Raw genomic sequence first — 24,497 nt, 5'->3', positions numbered from 1 at the left:
AATGATAAATTATAAAAAGATATACCACTTGACATAGTGCATCACAGGTTACAAAGCACTTCAATACACCTCGTTTGATTTAATCATCAGAAGTGGGTGGATGTTGTTCTTATGTTTCTTTTAATCCTCAGTATTCTTTTATAGGTCAATAAACAAAAGCTCAGAGAGGGCAAATTATTTGGTAAAAACCAAACAGCACGTAATCAAGATGGGACTTGATGGATAGACATCATTAGCATAAATTTATTTCAAGTTGTTTGTATTCAGTGCTCCCATATCACTTAATCTCTTTTGTCTGAATATCCTTGTCCACTGTACTATTTCCAGTTGTCTTCAATGTACCTGGTCAAAATTTCCTCACACTGATCTTACTATTTCTGCTTCTTTGACTCTTTGAATCACCTCTTCTCTAGGAAGCGTTCCAAGTAGATCATGGTGCAAACTTCCATAGTTTGTAGTTAACCAGTTGACAGTCTCTTTGCTTTTTCATATCCCTGTAGTTTACTTCTAATCTATTTGAGATCCTTTTCTTCTAAAAGACAGTCTCTGTAACTAAACGACCCCTATAACTTCGTTGATAAAAGTAAATTTGGGCTTCCCAAGTCTCTCAAATGAAAAACAATCTCTACATGAACAGGGGTCACAGATCCGTAGACTGACCTTGTGATTCAGCTTCTCTCGAAGGTCACGATGACTCATTGTGCCACTACCATCATGACCTCAGGGGCCCCTGCTTCAGCTTTGTTGGATTATCCTCATTTTCCCTGTATTTTTCCTCAGCCGAGACACAGGAAATGGTATGCTAGGTTGTGTTCTGCACAAGGGTGCCTGACAAAGTGAGTTAGTGTTGGTGGAAATACAACTCATGTTCCTGTGGCCAGCCCTGCCTGGCCTGCCTGCCCAGAGAGGAGTCCTTTTCCTAATTTGCACAAAGGCAGCATATAAATTAGTGAGGCTCACCTGGCCTGCAGTGTTTGCGTTAGACTTAACTACATGGAAACACTAGAGAAAGGAGCATGCGACTGCACAGGCTAGTGCATAACAACATCTCCTACTTGCATTCTCCTCATGAATATCTTCCTCTTGATCTCTGGGGCAGGATTCCTGACAAAGACCACATGCCCATAAATCAACAATTAAAACTCTTCTAGAGTCCTTGGGCAAGGAAAGGATAAGGGTGTTTTGGAAGGGCTCCATAAGAAATAGAGCATTTTCGATACCCTGCTGCCATACAGTAAGTACTCAGTGATGGCAGCTATTATTAGGATTCAGCAGCCTTTGACTTCACTTTTCCCCTTTCTCATGTCCAACTCCATATTCAAACTGATCAATGAAATGATTAGATTTTGAACACTGAACAGAATTTATATGTCCTTAACCTTAATCTTGACCTTGAATCTTAACACAAAGAAATAAACATATCTTTCTTATAAGAACATGATACATGAATAATGTTTATAAAATATTTATAGAAATACTTATGAAAGTACACTTTCACACATAATGTAGAGTGTATATATTAAAGATACTTTCTAGATAAATATATTATTCAAATACCCCTATTTTCAGTATGATGGATTTTTATTTTAGAAATAAAAGCTCTTATCTGTATAATGCTGCTTTTTATAACTGCCAGTTGTAATCCACCAAGGGTCAGGGTGCCTGGTCATTTACCAGGACAGAAATCAGACTCGCTTAGAAAATATCCCTGTCCTCTTTGACTTAGGGCAAGCAATCCTCCCAGACATGTCTCCAGCCTAGGACTGATTTCTTTCTCCTGCTTGGAAGGGCTGATAGCATCTTGCGATTACATTTGCTTGTTAGTGCAGCCTTTTGTAAAGAACTAAAGTGTGCCACTGAGTGTCATTTAGACTCAGTCAAGCTGGATTTATATAAAGTAGAATGTGTTAGAGATAAGAATGGAGAGATATTTTTAGATCTTTTTGAATTTAAAAAGCTTTATGCCACCATTAGCACGTTCATTAAAGTATCATTCAATTATGAGATGGGTTTTTATGCATATATAATGTATCAAATTAAGCAGAGAGAAAATAACTTTAAGACTTCTTATTTTAACTAGCTTTGCATTTCACAGACTTTGGAAAAGGAATTTTTAATTTTTTAATTAATCTTTTTATTAAGGACTCCCTGTAGGGCTGGCAATTCACTGAATACTTTGAGAAAGACAAATAGAGATTACTCTAAAGTAGTGAAGATATCCTATAGGGGTCATTATTTTCTTATTCTACATGGAAACAAGCCTGAACTCCCTCCTCTTCTTCATACCTCTTATCTACCATGCTGTAGATCAGGATCACAAACCCAAAAACCCAGGGAAACCAGACAGGTGAGTAAACAAAGGGACATGTGCCCAGTGTAAGGCAGTAGTGTGTGTGTGTGTGTGTGTGTGTGTGTGTGTGTGTGTGTATGTAGCTATAAGCCAGAATCAGAACATAGCCCACCAGGGGCAGCTCTGACTTAGAGTGAAATGAAATTAGAAGGCAGAACTTTTAGAAACATTAACAGATAATAGACAGAAAGAAAAAAAAAATGTATCAGGAGTTCTTTGGTTACAAATGACATAAAATGCAACTCCCATTGGCTTTTTAAAGGGGGACATATTTATTATCTCACCTAAGTGAAAAATCCAGATGTAAGACTAGATTCAGGCAGGGCTGGATCTAGCAATTCCAACAATGTCAGCATTGTTTCTCTCTAGTCCTTCCCTCAGCCTTCCAAGGTGTGTCTGCCTTACCCTTCAGGGTTCACATGGAAACCTCAGTAAATTCAAGCTTGTCCATCAGAGTTGAAAAGTAGCTGCCTTGTTCCAAGCTTCACATCTTCACACCATACCTACTAAGAGAAGAAGGGTTCTTTAGCTCCTGCAGAAGAGAGAGTAAATTCCTCCTTCTAAAAAGGGCGAAAAAGTGTCCCTTGTATGTAACTATCTCCAGTGAGGCCCTTCGTCCTATTTTGGACCATAATGGCCAGGAGATGCAATCACTATTCGACTTAAGCCATTGAGAGTTTCGAGGGCTTCTCTGGAGCAGACTTACCCAATAATACATAGCTGAGAATGGCAGAGTAGTTTCTCACTATTTTCTTTAGGGATTACTGCTGTAGAGAAAGGTAAAAAAACAGAATCATAAACAATAGTTACGCATCAGACCGGGGGAAGCTTTTAAAGAAACTGAAAGTAAAACACCAAATTAGTAGGAACAAACTAAGAAAAGATAGCACCAATAATTGTGAAATTGTCCATGTGGAAAGCATGAGGATCAAAGGCATTTGCTGTCGGGGGGAAGTATAAGAACAGAAAATATCTGCTCTAAAAGTACTAGAAGAGAACATGGGATACTTTTTATTTTTATAATTTTAAAGTGAGAATTAGTTAACATACAAAATCAGAAGCCATAAAGGAGAAAAAAATTTTGCGTAAAACTACATGTCTACAGTAAAACAATTTTATTAACAATAAGGCAAGTAACTAACTGGTAACAGTTATAACTCATATGACACACACGGAAAAAAATATCCTTAATGCTGAAAGAACACTTACAAATCAAAAGGAGAGACAAACCCAATAGGAAACTGAGTGTAAGTTATTAAGAGGAAAAAATGGCTTAAAATATGAAAAGATGCTTAACTTCAGTTATAATTAAAGAAATATAAATCAAAAGCAGACATTACTTTTCATATATTAGATTAGCAAAAATTTTTTTAATGTTGGTTTTATACAAAGCTGTAAGGAAATAGACCTTTTCACACATCTTTGATGGGTGCAATCTTTTTAAAGGGCAATTGCCAGTTTTGCTCAAAATTGTACTACCTTACTGCTGTGTAATTTATCTTCAAGGATCGTACCTGCCAATGTCTTTCAGTCAAAGAGTACCAGGAACATGCCTGGTGTTGAACTAGTTGGATTTATGACTTGTTACAGCAAAACAGAATGTGTACTACAGGAAGTGGTGAGATGCCTCAGTGAGAGGGTTCATTTCTAACTCCCTGTTACAAGATTTCATCTTTGGATGCTTTGGGGGAGAATCCAAGAAGTGAGACTTTGCTCTGGATTGGGTGCTGTCAGAAAGTCAGGACCAGTCTATGATTATCTCAATCTTACCTAGAGGAAAGGTAGACTAGAATGAGGCAAAAGCTGTAATCAGTAAAGAAACAGTAACCAGTCTCATTAAGCAGAAGAGAGACTGGTATTTTGTGGTGTTTGTGCAGTGACCTTGTTTTTGTCTGTGCTTAGAGAAAATTATGAAGTGGTCTTATTTAGACTAATTTTAGGATGGTTTCAGAGTGAACTTGTTTGATGTCGGTGTTCTGTGAGATTGTTTATTTCCAGCACAAGAACAATATGGTCCAGCTGTGAGTGCCTTGCTAGCTTCAAACAACACTGAAGCCTATCTGTCGGTGATGTCAGGGGCTGCCTTTTTCTTTCTTATATCTTAAAGATACACTTTGACTTATACAAAGAGATTTATGTACAGAGGTGTTCGATATAATGATATTTATAGCAAAACCTACTAAATGTTCACCAGCAACAGAAAGGCTAAATCAATGATTATTATGTGTATAATGGGTTACTAATGAGGCTATGAAAAATGATACAAAGTTTTGCTGATAGGAAGAATTCTAAAATACTGTTATGTGATAAAAACAAAGTATAAAATAGCATTTGTGTCCAATTACATTGAAGATCATGAGTGTTGTTTGGTAAATACTGTTTCACCCCTCTTCCAGGATACGAATATATTTCCTGACCATGTCATGTTTACATGGGGCCATGTTATTAATTTTTGTAAATTAAGGATGAGTAAGACACGAATCCCTCCCAAATTGTCCATTTAATTATTGATCCAAGGTCCTTGGGAACTCTCATCCTTTGTCTTGGCTGCTGGCAGTGGTCCAGATCTTCATCTGGATTCTAGAATAAGAAAACCATGAGGCAGAGCCTCCAGTTGACCTGCAAGAGAGACACAACATGAGAAAAAAAAAAAAAAAGCCTTATTGTTTAAGCCACTGAGATTTGGGGATTGTTAGTAAACACAGCATCATCTGGTCTATCCTGGCTAATACAGTCTTAGTACCAGGAATTAGTATTGTAATTGAAGCCTTAGTGAAGAAGTTGAAAGACGAAATGTTAGGAGCAAATGTTAGTTCCATTGACTGCATTTGGTGAAGTATCACAAGAAACACACAAGCTCAGAATATAATTAGCTGTTTCATAAGCAGGAATGAATTCAGCTGCTCTTCCAATGGGTAGTTTCTAGCCATCTTTGGTTTCAAGAAAAGTTCCCTTGATGTATGTTTTCTAATATTTGTTCTCTTCCACTGCTTTAGTTTTTGTCCTCAGGATCTCCTTTTTATGTGTGTGTTTGGTCTTCCTTTTCTGCCATTGATAACCGTCACTGTCTCTCAAATACTTTTTAACATCTTACTTCTTTTCTTTATTTTTTATCTTTTACTCTCTATTTCTCTTAAGGCGTTTATTGCGTTTATTGATTTCCTCTTGTGATCAAAATTGTACATAAGAAAGCCAAGCTATCCCAGTAAAAGTAGATTCAGTAGCAAGAAGAGGAAAGCCTGATCAGCACATATAATTAATCACATTCAAAGGGTGGCCACAGCTAATCAGCTTCACTGGTTATATACAATAATAAAGTAAAAGGAGGATTCAACACTGTGTTCTAAAATGATAAATTAACCAAATGTACAAAAGAGTAAAGCTGACTTTGCAGACACAATCCCTCATCTCCTAGGAGCTGACAATTCTTGATGGTCCAACTAATTAAAATAAAATACTGCTAATAAATATATAAGATTTTAATAGTAGTGACAAACCACACTAATATATCAACATGACAGCACAATGGGTGAGTAAAACTTAGAAGAATTCCTTACTTCTTTGAAAGGTACCAAGTCTCAAAAAATTTAAACTTTATAAACAAAACAGAAAAAAATGAAAAATGTCACCGGGTAATGGTTAGAATTTTACTATAAAAAAGGGATTTACTACTGATTAGCAACCTAGAAATCACCTTAGATGGCTCAGCCAGGGCTATGTCCCACCAAGAATTAAACTCTTCATAACTCATTTCAAAACCTGATTAGGCTAAAATGATACCATTTTCTTAAAGATCTGGAAAGATTATCAAAACCCCATGCATAGATTTTTGTGGAAACCTAGGAAGATAAGATACGAAATAATAAAGACAAAAATAATATTATATATAGCATATATATAATAATGTCATATATAATATATTTAAATTTATTCCTGGTTTAATATGAATGTGTTTATTAATTTTGTAATTATTGTAGTAATGGGTTGTCTATCTTTGAAAGTGTTTAAGACATTGAAAGTAACCCAAAATATAAAATGTTTGGAAGATTTTTTTTGATAAACAATATTTAAAAGTTTGGAGAAATTTACTTTGTTAAATTCATACATTTTGTTTCATTAATTTCTATAAGTAGTATTTATAGAAATTAAAAAAAACTGATTATTTACTATAATTGTAAGGTTAGTAAACTACATACTAATAAAGCCAAATATCAGTGAACAGTGCTGTCCCACATAAAGGCCCATCACACAATAAAAACTACTGATAAAATTCTAGTCAAGGGAAAGCAGAAATTTGAAAAATAAGCAAATGAATGAGCATGAAAATTTCAGGTAGCTTGACAGAAACAAAGTAGAATGCAATAGAATCATAGAGACACACTGATCTGGACTGGGTTCGTGGAAGCCCTCACTGACACTGTGATGTTGTGGTGAGATCTAAATGACCAGAAAACAATAGTCCTATCAAGATATGGGGGCAGAGAGTTCTGGGCTAACAACCAGCAAGAATAAGTGTCCTAAAGCAAATGTCCTTTGCTGTATCCAAGATGTAGAAAGAAGGCCGGAACAGCAGGAAAATGGTAGGTGAGTGTCAGAATAGTAGGAGAAAAGACCAGATCATGGAGGGTCTGTGAGCCACAGCAAGAGGTGGAGATTTATCCCCAGCACAATGACAAGTCATTGGAAGGTCGGACACAGAACAGTCAGGAATCAATTAACTTGTTAGTCATTGTTCCTCTTTGGGAGTAGATTGTTGGGGAGCGAGAGGTGAGGGTAGGAGACTAGTTCTGTCTTTATCTGGATTCTAGGGCAAGTATTTCCTTGTCCCATGAAGCCTCCTCTGCTCACCTGAATGGAGATAATGTCTCTCTTCTTTACATTGTGTGGCTACTGCCTTAGGATATTCATTATATTCAGTTTTGTATTTTAGGGAGCTGTTACATTTCATCTCCCCTTGAAAATCTTAGAATTTAAGATCCTACAAGGTAGTGACTATTCCATGTATATCTTTTGCATTTGTAACAGAACTTAATTTAGTGGCTAATACAAAATGAATAGTACATGAGAAGTAAGAAATAATTTATTTAGCTCAGTGGCAACACATAGAATCAGTTCAGCTCCAATCCACATAATTGTTGAAAGAATTAAAAAATAAATGACTGCTGAAATTCACATTAACAAAGTATGAAGAAGGTGGGGAAACTAGATGTCTCAACTTTTTATTTAGGACGAATTCAATGTCTGTTGTGAATAAAACAGAGAAAATAGAACTGTTTTAAAAAATAAGGGTTAAATTAATCTAGGTGAGAAAAATAGTATTGAAAATGTTACTGTCAGTTTGACAAAGTCCTTTGAAAAAAATGAAGAAAGAAACCAGTAGCTTCTGTATTCTATGTTGTTGGTAGGAAAAGAAATTAAGAATAGACAATATTAAAGGGACAAAATATCATGTATCAGAAGAGAATGAGGTGTACAAGAGAAGGCCAGGACTTAGGAGATATATTGGGGTCAGCACAGAATGGTGAGCATGGGTGAGAAGGAAGAAGACTTCAAAGGTGTGTGACATGAGGTATGTATTAATGATACTTCTGAATAGAAGCAGAGAAAATGCTTTAGGTCGATAAAACCAGTAGGGTATAAACTTGTTTACTTACCTGGGGAGAACTCTGTGAAGTTGGAAAAACAGTTTCCAGCCAAAAAAAGGAATATTAGTTATCATCTACCCAAGCTTCATATTTTGTAGATGAGGAAATGGAGCTGCAGGAAATGAAACAGCGTGCTGAGTAATAGAAATGCTAAAATGTGAACCCAGTTTTTCTTTCCTTTTTCTTTTATTATTATTTTTTAAATTGAAGTATATCAGTTTACAATGTTGTGTCAAGTTCCTTCTGTTACAGCACAGGGAACTATATTTAATGTCTTGTAGTAACCTGTATGAAAAAGAATATGAAAACGAATATAGGTATGTATATGTATGACTGAACCCAGTTTTTCTAATTCCTGCTCCTTGCTCTTGCCAGTATACTCTGCAAATTGGATGATTACCATCTGTTTCCCCTTATTTTTGTCATAATACTTTCAGCTCTTTTGGGGAAATTCATTCTTGCCATTGTCTACCATCTTAGGGGACGGTTTGGTCAAGTTGTCCCCCAGCTAGGGCTTTAGTATATGACCCAATGCTAGACAGGTCAGGCTCACTCTCTGGGACTTTGGCTCCTGACACACTTATTCTAGGACAAGAAAACTGAGGAAGCTGAATCATTGTGGCAGTGGCAAGCTGACAAGCCTGTCTGTCCAATTCAGCTACTTGGATCCCTGGAGCCATCTCATTTTTTGCTCCTAGTGAGCCTGGTTCTTTCACTTTTCCTTCTATTTTTTGAATTTCCCCCTGTTACTTACATGTATTTATTTTTTATTATGTTTTTTAAAGTTTTTGCTTAGTCTAGCAAAATCCATTTCTTTTGCTTACAACCAAAAACACTCAAATTACTGCTCTTCTATGAAAACAAACATGGCAGGACATGAGAGGAGAAATTAAAGAAATAGGGGAAAGGGAAAGCAATGACAGAACTGAAGTTTTACAAGTAAGACTGAAGCAGAATTTCAGATTAGGATGTACTTGTATTCATTCATGTACTGATTTAATACATTTTTTATTAAATATCTAACCTGTCTGTCAGGGATGAGATAACAAGTGGGCATCCAACTGAATGGAAGTAAAGAGATCCCACAACACATGTCAGGGACTCAGCAGGCGAGCTGGACAGCCTGATGCAAAGATAGGGGGACCCAAAGCAAGGGCTAATTGATTTGGGAAAGGAGCAGTCAGAACAGGATCTACAGGACAACTGAGCTACTCTGACGCCTAGAGCCACCGTATTCTTACTCCTGAGCCTGATTCTTTCACTCTTCCTTTGATCCTGGAAATTCTGAAATTGATCTCTGCAGCTGAGATCACAGGTAGCTGAGTCCATAGAGGGTGCTAAGAACAAAAGGCAGAGAGATTCCTGTACTGTCTTTCCATCTCTCACCTGGGCCTTGGAGCTCTATTAAAATGTCACTGGAGAAAAATGGTCCAAGAGATGTGACTGGAATTCTTGCCTGATTTTGCATTTATTACCCCTGAGCCAGATAGTTCATCTTGCAGGGCCTTAATTTCCTCTTCTATACAATGAAGAAACAACACCCGCTCTGTTAACCTTCTGAGTTGTGAGAAACACATGAGAAAATGGATGCAATAGCTTAGTAAATTGAGAAAAAAAGATCAAGAGAAAAATGTTACTTTCCCTTTGGCATCATTTCCACCCTTTGTTATGAACAGTCATTTCTCAGCGATGGCAGAAAGAAGTTTAAAAAAAAAAACACAAAACAGCTAAAGAAAAGGTGATTGAGACTGTAAAGGCCAGCCTTCAGGTTAGTAGCTCCTAGAAATAAGGACAGAACAGAGGCTCTGGGAAGAGATTTGACAAAAATTAAACTGCAAGAAATGTGTATTATGACTGAGAAATTACCAGAGTATTTCTTCAGAAAATATGTCTATTTCCATTAGAAATAATCAGTTTGAGGATGAGAACATATCTCTTATTTCTGAATCCCCATGCATCTAGCATAGGTTTATCACAAATGAATATTCATTGAATAACTGAATGAACCAAAGTTACTCTTGCCTTGGCCCAAATGCATGAACTTTCCCAGTGTGATACTCATAACTCCTAAAATAGCGGCATTGGCATGCTGTTCAGAATGGCAAACTAGTTACAAAAGTTTGCCTACTGTCCCTCTGGAGTCTTGTAATTTTACATCACTGAAGTAAAATTACAGAAAAATAGTACAAGAAAACAAGAATGGAAATAAACTCATAGTAATAAAGGTGAGGTACCAGTACTTTACGAGGTGGTTCAGTTCCATGAAAGCAAGAATGAGGGAAAGAGAGAAGTGAAGTAGGGAAGAATGAGTAGAAAATTAAAGTAGTGCATCTCTGAGCTGGTTGAACCTTTTTAACTTAGGCAGCAGATTTCTTGGTTTCAGAGAGATCTTCAGAGAGGCCATATGAGTTACTATGTCCCAGCACAGTCCATAGTCAGGGAAGAGGAGAGAAGTGTTCTGTTAGCTTCTTTTTAGGTCTCCCATTGTTCAAGGCCACGCCATGTCACAGCACCATGTCAAGACTGTGTTACCTACCTCTCTGGGCCAGTTCTGGAACCCCTACAGGCCCAGAAAAGCTACTTAGTCTGGGTCTTCTTGCCAACATTGCACTGTGATTGGGCCTCTTCATGCTATAGTTGTAGCAGCGACTGCAGCAGAGGCCTGGCTCTGCGACTGCGGGGATGGATTGAGCCATTGTAGATGTGCTCTGGGCAAGAGGCCAAAGGGATGACTGAGGCACACAGGGAGAGCAGAGTGGCTGCATGGATCTGCAGGAGTACTTACACTAAGCCCAGTGCACCTTCCAAACACCTTTTTCAGGAGTTTACTTTAGCCTAGCAAAACGAGGGAATAAATGTGAGAGGCAGGAAATGGAGAAACAAAACTGAGGGTCAATGAAAGGAAGAATGACAGCTAGGGAGCAAGACTGCCTTGCTGGAGAGCAAAAAATGCATATTAGAGCAGAAAAATGGAGGCCTTTCTCTGAAAGATACTCATAAAAAGTTGTCTGTTTAAGATATGATAAGATCAAATTGTTCAAGAAAAAGAAGGCAATTAGAAATTCCAGAAACCCAAACCAAATCAAACAGCAAATTCCAATAACTGACTGTAGAGACAATTATATATGCTAATAACCTTGAATATATAAAAGTGAAAAGTATAAATGTTAGAAGTTAAGCTAAGATAAAGATTTGAAGAGATGAAAGAAAAGCTAGAGACACTCACATTTCCACCTTACAAATTAGGCATTTGCGATATTGGTGATCAAAAATTGGTGATTCATTGTGAGATGAATGAATATTGAGAAGAATTAATTCAAGTGACTTTAAAACATAGTAATTTGACTGTACATTCCTAGCAGAATTTATTCTAAAAACAAAGTCATAAAAAAATTGAATATCATTATGTAATATTTTAAATTTCTAATTACCCAGTGCAGAATAGAAGAAATAAACAATTATGATAATATCTTTAGGAACCAAGGTTTGTAAAATAAAAAATACAAATTCAAAATATTAAGTAAAAGTCATGTAATGTCTTTACTGAAATATCAGTTCAGCTTATTTTTTTTATCTTGCTAAAAATAACAAAGTATAACACCTTATTACATACCTTTTTATATTGAAAACGCCTAGAAACAGTGACAACCACTGCATTAATTACTATTTAATCAGAAATACACATTAGTATCCCTGTCTTGGATTTGATCACAGTTCCCACAAAATCTAGGATTCCATTCTTTGAGATAAGTTAACTAGGCAGAGATATTTAGAAGAGTGTGTCAACTGAAATAAAATCCACAACCTAAAAGTTGAGAGTTATGTTTTATTTGGCGGACTTTCTGACGGCTCGAGCCCAAGAGGCAGCCTCTCAGATTGCTCTAAGAGACTGTTCTGCCCAGGCAAGGGAGAAGCCAGGATGTATAGGAGTTTTGGCAACAAAGACTAGGTAGTTGGAACATCAAAATATTACTGTTAATTAAAGAAAACCAGATATCTCAGTATATGGAAAGGTTTGGGCTCATTGAACTCATTCCTTTGATAAGCACCTAGCTATCTAGGACCAATATCCTGAGTTCCCTCAGGGTTCACCATTGAGGGTGGCAGCAGATCCCGGGCTGCCCGCTTGTCTCCACCCTGCGTTCCCTCTGCTCACTGTCAAGGGTGGCGGTTGTGGCTGATGACTTAATGTCCACAGCATCCTTTGCTGATATGGCTGGCAATATTTTTCATTCACAAGAGAAATGAAAGGAGCTCTGACCTAGTTATCTAAATATCTTACAGCTCGTAAAGTAGATATTAGACATGATCCAGGGCCATATTAATTAGAATGTTAAAGAGTTTTAATTTTGAAAATTAAAACGCACCTTTTTGTATTGCATCATAACATGGTTTATTCTCAATTTGTTCATGGTTTCTTTGAAAGTCAAGTTTATATAGAATTACTGGAATTAAAAGAAAAATCAGAAAATCTTTAGCATTTAAACATGAACTGTTTTGAATTGACTTGCAGTTATTTCATTTGCAGATTTTTTTAAGCTATTGCGGACAGTTTAGGGATGAAAGTCATCCAGAAGAACAATAAATATTTTGTCATTAGTCAAAAGTGGATTTCTAGGAGAGTCAGCTGATTCTTCAAATTTTAAAAAGAAGAATAATAGAACCGCTAAAATTTTATTCCTGAAGTGGTTGCTTTCTTCATGTCAAGCAATGAGATTATAGGCAGATTTGTCACATAACTGTGTTACCCTCCAAAGGGGAAAAGGGCTCAGTTCTTGTCTTGCCTGAAAGAGAAGAGTTCAGATGGGAGACAAAAGCGTTGTGTAGCAAAAGATATTAAAGATTTTCTTAACAAAGTGAAAGTATACCTTCAAGAGCAGGAGGCAGGCTGATCCAGGAGATGATGGCCTGGTCTTTCTCAGTCCCGTTTTATACCCTCGCATACGTGTAGTCTCCTGATTGATTGGTGGCTCTTGCCCCTGATGTACTTAGTCATGCTTGTCCCCATCTGCACATGTGCTTGCACACAGAAAAGCCCAGGGGAGGAGGGCTTAAACTGCAATGCTAATTATATGGCAGTGAGCATCTGGTCATGTCCAGTTAGGTCCTTGTTGATACTGTGCAGTCTTGGCCATTGGGTCCCTACCAGTTTCTTACTGGCACTCATTTAGAGGAAGTAGAGCCCCTTATGCTGAAAGCGGGCATATCACCATCTTCTGGACTAACCTCCCTCTCCTCCGCCTGTCTACCCAGTGCTCCCACTTGTCTACTGTCTAACAATTGGAGTAATATGTCACATCTGTAGAGGGACTTGAATTGCATCGTTCTGTACAGTAAGCATTTTTCTATCATCTTGGCTAGGAAGAAAGCTCAGGAGAGTCCCTAGCTTTTGAAGTAATTTTGAAAACGAACCCTTTATATTTTGCAGAATACATTTTTTGACAAATTAACTAGAATTATGAGAGTTTGGGAAAATAAGTCCTCTGAACTTCCTGGGGTTAGTGAGAGTTTAACTTGTTTTCACAAAGAATCTTTCTGTTTTTTTGGCCTTCCATCGGCAGCTTGAAAGACGACTTCTGCAGTTAAACTTGTGTCAAAGTCTCACTTTCAGAGAAAGAGACCAGTCTAGCCATTTGAATCTGGCAGAAAGAACTCTTTAACTTGCCTTGACAATGGGAAGAATTTTTCTAGCATGGCTGATTTCAAAATACTACTAATGGAATATCACCAAATGTGAGTTGGAAAGAGATTTCCAGGAACACCGCATTATATAATATGTCCAACATACAGATACAATAAATCTAAATAATTTCAAGAGCATAGATAATAGTAAGATATCAAATAGATAATATTGAAATCAATAATAGTAAAAAAAAATTAGGGAAAGATGAGGCCTGATTATTTAGTGCATAATATAATTTACTTAGCTGTAAGCTTGCTTTATTTTTAATGATGATTGTGTTTTACAAACAGCTTACAAAATTCCTAAATTTAATCACTGACTCTGATGAGCTGGTCGGGCTGGTTCTGGTATACCTGTGGTCCTGATGGTATGTGTGCCTGGTTTCAGTTGTTTTATAAGCCCAGCAATCCCATTTTTGTCCTTGATTTACTTAAGTTAGATCTGTGCCTTTATAATAAATCTTTCTCTCTTATACATAAGCTAACTCACATTCCATTTTGGCCATGTGTACCACGGGTAGCTGTTTTACTAAAAATTGGCTCTCACTACAATTTTAAAGATAGGAGAAATAGGAAAATATATTTTAAAAGACTTGAACAGTGCTTCCTTTTTGCTGATGCCTTGTGTAAAGTATTGTGGTTAATATTTTGATATAAACTAATTTCTGCTTCTTTTCCTCATGGTTTCTCATACCAATTATTCTCTTGCCATCCAGGCAGCCACAATAGCTTTGCTTGTGAATGCCCTCAGGGCCATTGAGAGTATAACTGAGAAGAAGGCATTGCTCATCTTCCAGTTTCAAATTAGGCTTTTTAAAAAGTCCATGGTATAAGCTACAGTCTTGAAAGCAAGCCTTTCTAATGTAGAAGCTAGGCTTCTTTGAGTGATAAAACATTTTGATGATCTCTGAAGCCTGAAATTCGTGGAATTCTCAGAGCACAATGTTTATGTATAAATCAGAGAATGAAGGGGAATCTGTGACAATGTAAAAGTAATTTTCTGTCTCAAAGAGAGGGAAATTAGGGTAATGGGTAATAAGGGAGAATTATTAAGGACATGCCTAGACCTTAGATTGTGAATCCCTGCAGGGTGCTCATGGGTTTTTCCACATTTCTGGAATGGGGCTGGGTGGGCAGTGGCATGATGGAAACGATGATGGAAACCCAAAACATACTTGAGAATACGTCTCCCAGAATATAAAAGACACGGGTTTCTGCAGGGTTTCCAGCATGGTCCCTGAGCAGTAAAGCAGAATGCGGGAGAGGGTGTACCAATGCCTGGGTCTAAGGGCAGCTTCATAGCTCCCCTGACTCCCAAGGAGAAGAGAGGAGATGCTGAGACCAGTGGACTGGGAGAAACCTAATAGCAGGGGAAAAGGATGCAGGGTCCACATTCGAATTAACCAGAGGCTATTGCAGCACTGGAAACTCCAGCAGGGAATGCTACAAAGACCATCTGCCAGTTTCCAGACACACTGAACTGCCCCCAGAGAGGCCAGGAACAACAGAAGATGGTAGCTGGATCAGAGGTAGCAACTTGCCCCCATGAGTAAGCCCCAGGGAATGCGTATTCCCTCTATAGACAACAGGAGAAAGAGAAGGGGATGAGAAACACAATCTGAATTGACTGATTAGGTGAGGTGACTAAACTTCACAGTGGGAATGATTGAGTTCTCCTCAATGGGTAAAATTTTAGTATCTACCTTTCATAGACTACAGCCTTGTGAACAAGGTTACATTGTGTTGTATATAGAGAAACTTTAACAGTTACCTTTTTCACACCTGAGAGTCTTCAAAAGTAAAATTTATAAGCACTTCCCACTAAAAATTTCTAGGTCTGTTTAAGGTTAGGAACAGGGATCAGAAGATTTGAGATTTAGAACCCAAATATTCCTTGCCCCCATTTTCTATCCTGAAGGGGAAAAAAATGGAGTCCAAGAACAACCAAAGTACATTCTCTTTATTTGAATCATGAGCTTTAACCAAACTTAAATGTGATGTGACTCTCAAGAAATATATTGTGGAACTCTTTTAACTAGAATAATGCAACCTTTGGCACCATTTGCATCAACATTAATGCCACTAAAAAAGTCAAAGTTAAAATTTTTTTGTTCATATATACGCCTTGTTCACTTAAGTTTGGACTGCTCCTTAAATATCACCCGTCATTCCAGGTTGTTCTGCGTGTTATAGTTTCAGGCTATGGTTTAATGTTAGTATCATTTCTTCTTCGTTACCCTACAGTATCAGAGGATTCTACACAATCTGAAATTCTCGTTAAGAAGTTTATTCAAACATTGGGATCTCTTAAATTTAGAAGTTCACTTAAATTATTTTGTTGTAAATTCTTGAATTTCAGTATATCAAAGTGCTACACACTTTCTGCTTATATGAGTTGCAACACACTAACTTAAAGCCAAAGTCAAAATTAGACTATTTACAAATAATAGCAGCTAATGCATAGATCATGATAAACTAGTGCAGAGTACTTGGCAAAGATTTTGCAGCATAGCTGCCTGCCTTCCCTGATTTGGGCTGAACTGGATGTAAAAGATTTTTAAATATTACGATGGCTCATTACCTTGAACTATTTCATTTATAGTTTAATTATTAATTAACACCACAACCATTTGCAGTTACCACTATAGTATTTATAAAACATGTACAGTAGTATTTTGATTTTTTAACCATTTTTACAATCCTATTCATGTGTTCCTGCTGAATACCTACCCAGTTTTTCTTACTGATAAAGATGACATTGGAGAACACAGCCTAGGTGTTAGGTGTTAGAAACAGCCTTCCTTACGTGGAGCACCTGACTTAGGCAGACTAATCGCCCTGTCACTGGAAGTCCTAGAACACTGCAGACCACTTCTAGGGGGATTGTGGTGGTGGTTGGGAGTTGCCTCTGGGAAACCTAAAGTGTATAGGAACAAGCAGAAGAGTAGCTAACTCCTAAAAGGAGAAGGAAGAGGGTGAGATACAGACCCTTATCCCAAATCATCCAATTTTCCAAGTCATTCCACCTCCACTGTGGAAGAGGGCAACAAAGTGGAGAGTTGCTGTTCTGGTTACACTGCTGGATGTCCTTCCTTTAAGACAGATACGTGAGGCAGGGAGCAAGAAAAGTTTCCCTTGAAATACTGCTCAGAATTCTGTTTCCTTAATCTGTTTGGCTTGAGCCTATCCCTGACCAGGAGTGTGGCTTTCCCCTCAGGGGAGGAATTTATCAGAAAGTCTTACTCCCAACCTCAAGGGGCCATTGTCCCCACAGCACCACTTTTTCTTTTTTAGGCGGCCACCTGGAATGCTGATGACCAGTGTTTATTTGGCCCTTTGATGTTCTGAAATTTGTCAGAACGATAAATCAATGTAATAACTCTAAAGTCATTCTCTATTCAATAGTCTGTCCCAAATAATGTCAAACTTTGCTTTCCAATCAACTTTTCAAGGTTTCTAAAGTGAGATAGAGACAGCCTGAAATAAAATTGCTAACAACATAGAGATGACCAGAATTTCAATGTAAACCTCTCTTGTTATGCATTTCTTGGGGAAAAATTAAATTTAAAAGATTAAATCTCATTTAAAATTACAGAATCTAAAGAGATAAATTCAGAAATCAAATTGTCTCACCAGTGAGGTAAATTGCCAAAGAAATGAAAGTACAAAACCTATAAGTTAAAGTCTTAAGAGAATTAAAACTTAAAATCAAATGTACTTGTTCCAATGAATTAAAATTCAAATAGAGTCCAGGACTTCAGAGTCCAAAGGTTAATAGGACACAGAATATTCCAACAGTTCTGGATCCAAAAAATTTAGAAAACAAGCCAATCCACAGACTTGATGCAGTTTCCCAAACCCAGGATTTAGTGTTATCAAAAACCAAAGTAGAAACTCAAGCACTCAGGAGCAAAGAAGGAGACACCAGGAACATCCTGTGTATTTCAACCTCACAGGTGGGAATCAACCCATGGTCAGTATCCAGGGTCTATGCCTAGGTTCCTTAAACTTAGTCGCGGGAAATTTCCCATTTAGAGATTCATTTCGGCTGTATGATTATACTGGCAGGAAGTTCACCTATGCTTATGATTTTCTCTCACAGAGAGGGACATTTTTGACAGCACTGCATTTTGCAAAGCTTGAAAATGTCTTGTGGTGGTAGCCCCAGTTACCAGGTTTTAAACAGAGGTATCTTTTCTGCATACTTAATACTTATTAATTTCCATTTGCTCATTGGTCCTGGTGTTTCTGGTCCTCCAAGGCTGAAATGAATGTAAGTTATACCCACTGACAGAGTCTATAATACATCCAGTATTTTCAGTCCTGCTGCAGAAGCTTTTGACAGTGCATCTTGCTGTGAAATTCTTTAAGTCAAAGGCACCTGCCTCCTAGAAAGATTCCTCCTTCATCTCCACATTCATTTCAGCAGAAATCATCCTCAACCTATTCAAATACTGAAGTTTCTCTTGAGTCTTTAGTATGTACCTCTGGGGTCTAAGATAGACTGATATTCCTGCTGTGTGCTCCTAAGACATGGAAATTTCTCACATCTTTAATGTGTTGAACATGAACAGTGTTTCTCTCATTATTTTATCTTTTTCTGCCTCAATCATCTCAATTATTTTCAGAAAGTTGAATCTGCTTCTTAAATGGATCCTTTTCTTCCAACCAATATAAAATTAGTACTGTTTACAGAACTTCAAGATCTTGGTTTTTTCACTGTTACTCTGCTTTCTGGACAGACATTTATTTGTCTAACAATGTTTCATAAATTTAGTTTAGGGAGGATCTTTTATAATAAGAAATAGGAAATGAGTGAGCGCTGGTCCTGCCAAAGCAACTATTTTTCAAATAAATCTTGGCCACCTCCATGTCTGTGAATTGGATATTCTCACCCAGGAGGAATTCTCCCATCAGACCAACATCTGTCCAAACCCTGACCTTGATCTATTCTCCAGTTTGGCTTCCCTTGAATAAAGTTAATGCACTTTCTTTTGGAACCTCAATGACTTAAATTTATTAATCAGGTTCCCCCAGGACACAGGCAATAGCTGTTGCCTCCCCACACACAGTAAGAGCTTCATTTCTCTTTGGTCTTCCGTAATCCTTTGAATATTTTATGATGGTCTTCTGGTCTTCCTTTGGCAGACCAGTCCACTTCATTTTAACCACTTCGAACAGCTGTGACCATCTTTAAGGGGTCATTTCCAGATAACTCTTACCATAGATGCTAATTATGATTTTAACAGGGTTTCCTTCTGTTCTGAATTTTTCTGGATCTCTATCCCTTCTGGGTTTTCCCAGGAAGTTTTCTGAGAACTTCTCTCTCTTTCTCCACTAGATTCTGTCAGAACCCAGCACAAGTATCATTTAGTCAATTATGTGCTCCATTTCTGAATCACATTTTCAGAAAGGTTAGAACTAGATCTGTCTCCTGTGCACTTTTATCTCTCTCTGTCCCAGCCTTCTTAATCATTTTTCCATTTGTATCTCTCTGGTCTGCCTCTAAAATTTTAATTTCCTTCTAAGGAAGGAGGAATTCTCCCTCTAACTTAATTCTTTGTTCTTACCTGCTGCTCCTTTTCTGATAATGAGACTGCAGGATATTTTTCAAACTACTCTGGTTTCTCTTTGGTTTCCCGAACAAAACTAATTGCTAGAACTGGAATATTCAAGGCACAAGATTCTCAGTTACTTTATCTCCATCTGTGAATTAACACTTTGTATTTACAAAATCTAAAGGCATAGTCAGATAACATATCTTCAACTTCAAAGCCAATCTGGACTTAAGGATCTGTAAACAAAAGTTTGACAGCAAGGAGTTAGCCCACCAACCCGTGGCAAAAATCATGTTTTATAGGTTTGAAGCTTTATATAATTTTGGTGTCTCCCTTTTAAGAAAAAAGACACAAAATTTTGAATACAAAATTAGATAAGAAAAATACATAGTCATTGAGAATGAGAAAAAAAATCACAGTAAGTCATAAACTTTTAAAATCTGATAAAAGTCACCAAATTTAGAAAATGAATATGTTATTAATTGTTTAAAACATCATGGTAAAATTTTTCTCCTATATTTTTAGTTGCATACTTTTTGATTGCCTCTTCTTACAATAATGATACTTCCACAAAATTTTCTGTAGAAACTGTAGGAAGATAGGAAGACAATTCAGCCTGTTCTTAGGTTGATTAAATTTTTTATGATTGATAGGACCCACCAAATAATTCATACACTGATGTATTTAGTATTCATCATACTGCTACAGAGCTGTGGTCTACAAAGAGGAGTTCTGTTATATTATTTTCTACCTAAATGCTATCAATAAAAGAAAAATAATAATTACTATATTCATAAATATATATCCTGCTTTATGAAATATATTTTGTTTTTAAAAATTGAAGTCAGTTTACAATATTTGTGTCAATTTCTAGTGTCCAGCATAATAGTTCAGTCATACATTTGCATACGTATATTTGTTTTCATATTCTTTTTCATTATAAGTTACTACAAGATACTGAATATAGTTCCCTGTGCTATACAGTATAAAATTGTTGTTAATCTATTTTATATATAGTTGGTAGTATCTGCAAATCTTGAACTCCCAGTTTATCAGTTTATCCCTTCTCTCCCCCTTCCCCCACTGGTAACCATAAGTTTATTTTCTATGTCTGAGTCTATTTCTGTTTTGTGAATAAGTTCATTGTCTTTTTTTTTTAGATTCCACATATAAGTGATATCATATGGTATTTTTCTTTCTCTTTCTGACTTGCTTCACTTAGCATGACAATTCTAGGTCCATCCATGTTGCTGCAAATGGCATTACTTTATTATTTTTTATGGCTGAATAGTATTCCATTGTGTAAATATACCACAGCTTTATCTGGTCATGTGTCAATGGACATTTAGATTGTTTCCATGCCTTGGCTATTGTAAATAGTGCTACTATAAACACTGGGGTGGATGTATCTTTTTGAATTAAAGTTCCCTTTGGATATATGCCCAGGAGTGGGATTGCTGGATTATATGGTAAATCTATTTTTAGTCTTTTTAGGAATCTCCATACTGTGCCAAACTATATTCCCACCAACAATTTAGGAGGGTTCCCTTTTCTCCACAGCCTCTCCAGCAATTATTGTTCGTGTACTTTTTAATGACAGCCACTCTGACTGGTGTGAGGTCATATCTCATTGTAGTTTTGATTTGCCTGTCTCTGATAATTAGCAATATTGAGCATTTTTTTCATGTGCCTATTGGCCATCTGTATGTCTTCACTGGAGAATTTGCTTGTTTAGGTCTTCTGCCCATTTTTGGATTTTTTTTTTTTTTTTTGAGTTATATGAGCTTATATTGTTGATGAATGGGAACTTTTATTTTGACCAGGGATTAATGAGAAATGAATAACTATATCTAATTTTCTATGTTTATAGGTAGCAGAATAGTTCACATGTCAAACCTTGTTTTTCTTCCTTTGACAAGCTGTGAGCTGCACATGCTCCGTCCTTTATGGCAAACTCATAAAGAGGGAGTTGGAGCCGAGGGAGGGCAATAGAGAGAAACAGAAAATTTCTGCTGGTGGTACTTTCTTCAAGTGGGGAAGAAGCAGTCCTTTCTAGCAATTATCCTAATTCAAGACTTTTCTCCACTGTTTGATGAGTGTCAGAAGGAAGGCAAGATTCATGTGGGGTTTAGGAGAGAATAAGCAGTGGGGGCACTGCTCTGCCCCTGGACTGTGGAAAGCAGTCACCTGCGTGGCTCAGTTTAGCTGAGCCCTGGGACACTGGCCTGGGCTTTAGAACCAAAGCCTCGGAGTGATAGGGGACATGCACAGCATGGCCTTGTCTTCTTGGAGACCTCCAGGAAACAGTGACTTGTGGAAGGATAAGATGGGCTCTTCAGGGTCCTGGACTCTTCTCGCCTCTTTCTCTATCACCAACTTTAAAATAAATTACAGACATTTGATAATCAATGACTGGTCAGAATTTCTAAATTAAGGGAATAAATTCAAAATTATCCTTTAGAAAGAAAGGAGGAAAGACATAAATATTTTCTTGGCCTTATATGTTTCAAGAATGATATTACGTGTTTCACAAATTTTCTCCTTCAATTCTTAAAATAAAATTGTGTATTATCAACTTCATTTTACAAATAGGAAACATATCCCAGGAGATACTGGAAAACTTAATAGGAGATAAAACTTTGAACTGAAATTAATATCGTTTGATTCCAAAACTTTATTATATCTCATATAGGAACATTAAACTGTATTAGTATGAACTTTCCCTATTAAAAAAATTCCCAAATGAATTCATTTCAAAGGAAAGTATCTTTTACTTTCACTCTCCTCAAATTGCAATATCAGATAAGCTTTTGACAAAGCTGGAACTCCCATTGCATGGGGTTGTTTCCATATTCAGGAGTCTGGGCTTGATCTGCTATGTAATTATTTTCAGGTTCTAAAAATAAAAATCCCATGCCAGTAAAGCAGATAGGGAGACGTTTTCAGTCTTCAGCAAAGAGCCTGAGAACATAAATGACATCTCCAAAATTCTTAATATTTCCAGACAACTCAAATGCTAGTTTATACAGCTCATTTCTAGCTGTCAAGATTTCACATTGCCATTAACAAGAGGCACTGAATGCAAGATACTTTTCTGAAAATGCCTTCATGTGTTAAGAATCACTGAAGAATTCATGTCACAGTATGCCTTTGAGCTTTTCCCACCATAGAAAGAAAGTAAATTGAATTGTAATGGCAACTATAGCTATCTCTAGCTACATTATAAGCTTGTCTGCCCTTCTACAAGAAGTTCTCATTCTGCAAGAAGTTTTCCAATTTATTTTACCAAACTGTTTAAGCAAAAACAAGCATATTTGAGCTATTTATGAAAGTTAAAGAAATTAGTTTTTTTAAAAAGAAGGAAAAATATTGCTATTAACCTATATTCTCGGAGAGAACCCAAGAGGACAAACCACAGCAGAGGCCTAAGGAAAACAAAAAGCCTGGGAAAAAGTTAAAAAAGAAATTGTCAGGTCCAGGTCCAAAAACATGAAGGAAAGGCAAATTTATCCCATTGGAAAAATGAGAAAAGCAATAGTTCATACAGTGCTGTATCCTCAGTTTCATTTTCCTGACCTGGGGATAAGGAATCACACCAGCATCAAAGAGGCAAATGATGGAAGACTAAGACTCATCTCCAACTTTCCCTTCCCTTTCAGTCCCTCACTGACCTCTCCACGTAGAACCCATATCCCAGCTTCTTCCTCCCCAAGACGTACAGACCTCTACAGTTGCCTCAGAACATTCTAAGACCATCAGGGTCCTGGGCAATCATACATTTGGTGATCCCACTCTGCCCTACAGCAAACATTAAAACACATCCACATCCTGCAAAGCTGACATGATTTAAAAATAGTTACCTTTTTGGAGCACGCACTTACTGACAGGCACAGGCACACTTTATGCCTGTTCCATTGTCACAGCCATCCTTTACGTAAGTAACTTGCCAGGAGTCACATAACTAGTAAATAACAGAACCAAAATTTTAGCCTAGGGCAGTATTGTTCAAAACACCATGAACTTATCACTTAACTATCGTGACATGATGGTGTGTTCCATAGATATTTAAGTACATATTTCGGTACTTAAGTTTTGCAGTTGTCTTTTCATATTTTGGTGCCAGTGTTTTTTTGTTTTTTTTTTTTTTTCAATCACCATGATGTTTCATAGTCCCTTTAAAAAAGCATAATATCTCTTTGTTCTGTTCCCACAGTGAGTATTAAGTAAAACAACACAACTGCCCTCATCACATCATGTTTTTCATGATGGCTCCCTTTCTAGAATGTCAAAAGTTAAATAGTAAAATACTTACTCAGAGAGGTGCCCAGGAAATGTTTAACAGAGTCAAACTGAAGTGTGGCAATAGAAGGGTCAAGAACCTAGAACTGAGCCACTTGCTAAGGACAATTCACCGAGGATTAACTAGGGGCTGGTAATTGGAGGAAGGACTGGCACTGAGGAAAGGGCTGATTAAGTCATAATGCGGTAATAGGGAGGGCTGTTAGAGAGGCAGTGGCTTGGACATCATGCCCCCAAATCAAGCTTACAAATTCAAAAGGAGGGTTACACTGAATATTTTTCTAGAGAACTTCAAAAAAAGGAGAGATAATCCCAATGGAGTTGGCCAACAGGCTGATGATTATAATTATCATCTCTCAGGGGGGTCTTATATCCCTAACATTTTATTGCCACATGCTTTGAAATTTATACTATTTATAAAATACTGATGTTTAACCCCATAATTGTGTTATACCAATTATAAGTGTGTCGTTAAGCCCACAAAATGTTATATATTATTTATGGCAGGTTGTTGTCTTTCCATTTATTTAAAAACACTTCCTGTATCTTTTTAATTCAAAGGGTATTGTTAGAAATTTTTTAGTTCCTTTGCTAAGGTAACCATAGAGATTCAACAGTTAAATCAATTTAAGACATTTACTAAGCTTTAACTATGGGCTTATCATTTATTGGCTCAGAAGTGGGGAAACAAACCTCTTACTGTTTTAACGAATGAAAATATATGTGCATGCCAGTTCGTGAAAAACATTAAGCAACATACCATCATTTCTTATATGAACGCTATAGAAACTAAGGGCCATAGAGGAAAGAATATCGAAGTAGTAAGACTGAAATTATGAAGGACGATTTCCCCGGGCAGAGCAACAGTGGAGAGTTTCTGAGCACATGAATTTCAAAGTCAAAGAGACCTGCATTCACAACAGTTCCCACTGCCTGTTTTCTTTGTGACTTTGAACAAAGTTA

General features: G+C 37.0%; 2 protein-coding genes and 1 long non-coding RNA gene across 9 annotated transcripts in view; 2 read left to right on the top strand and 1 right to left on the bottom strand.

Moving 5' to 3' along the window:
• TMTC2 (transmembrane O-mannosyltransferase targeting cadherins 2) overlaps positions 1-24,497 on the top strand; it is a 481,539-nt gene that overhangs the window by 34,317 nt on the left and 422,725 nt on the right. The gene's annotated exons all lie outside the window — the stretch shown is intronic.
• The window catches only part of METTL25 (methyltransferase like 25), a 348,849-nt gene that overhangs the window by 110,261 nt on the left and 214,091 nt on the right, over positions 1-24,497 (top strand). The gene's annotated exons all lie outside the window — the stretch shown is intronic.
• Positions 2,926-23,736, bottom strand: LOC116667787. 2 transcript variants are annotated; one of them, XR_004324862.1, is made up of 5 exons: positions 23,548-23,736; positions 23,096-23,196; positions 21,132-21,611; positions 8,005-8,107; positions 2,926-4,969 (listed from the first exon to the last, which is right to left on the bottom strand). It is a non-coding gene; the product is annotated as an uncharacterized LOC116667787 (long non-coding RNA). The 2 variants fall into 2 exon arrangements; XR_004324863.1 differs by having other exon boundaries at positions 21,423-21,611.

The sequence above is a fragment of the Camelus ferus genome, chromosome 12 (assembly GCF_009834535.1).
Source record: "Camelus ferus isolate YT-003-E chromosome 12, BCGSAC_Cfer_1.0, whole genome shotgun sequence".
NCBI lineage: Eukaryota > Metazoa > Chordata > Mammalia > Artiodactyla > Camelidae > Camelus > Camelus ferus.
Note: the sequence above shows the minus strand (reverse complement) of the source record. Positions and strands in the feature narration are given on the sequence as shown.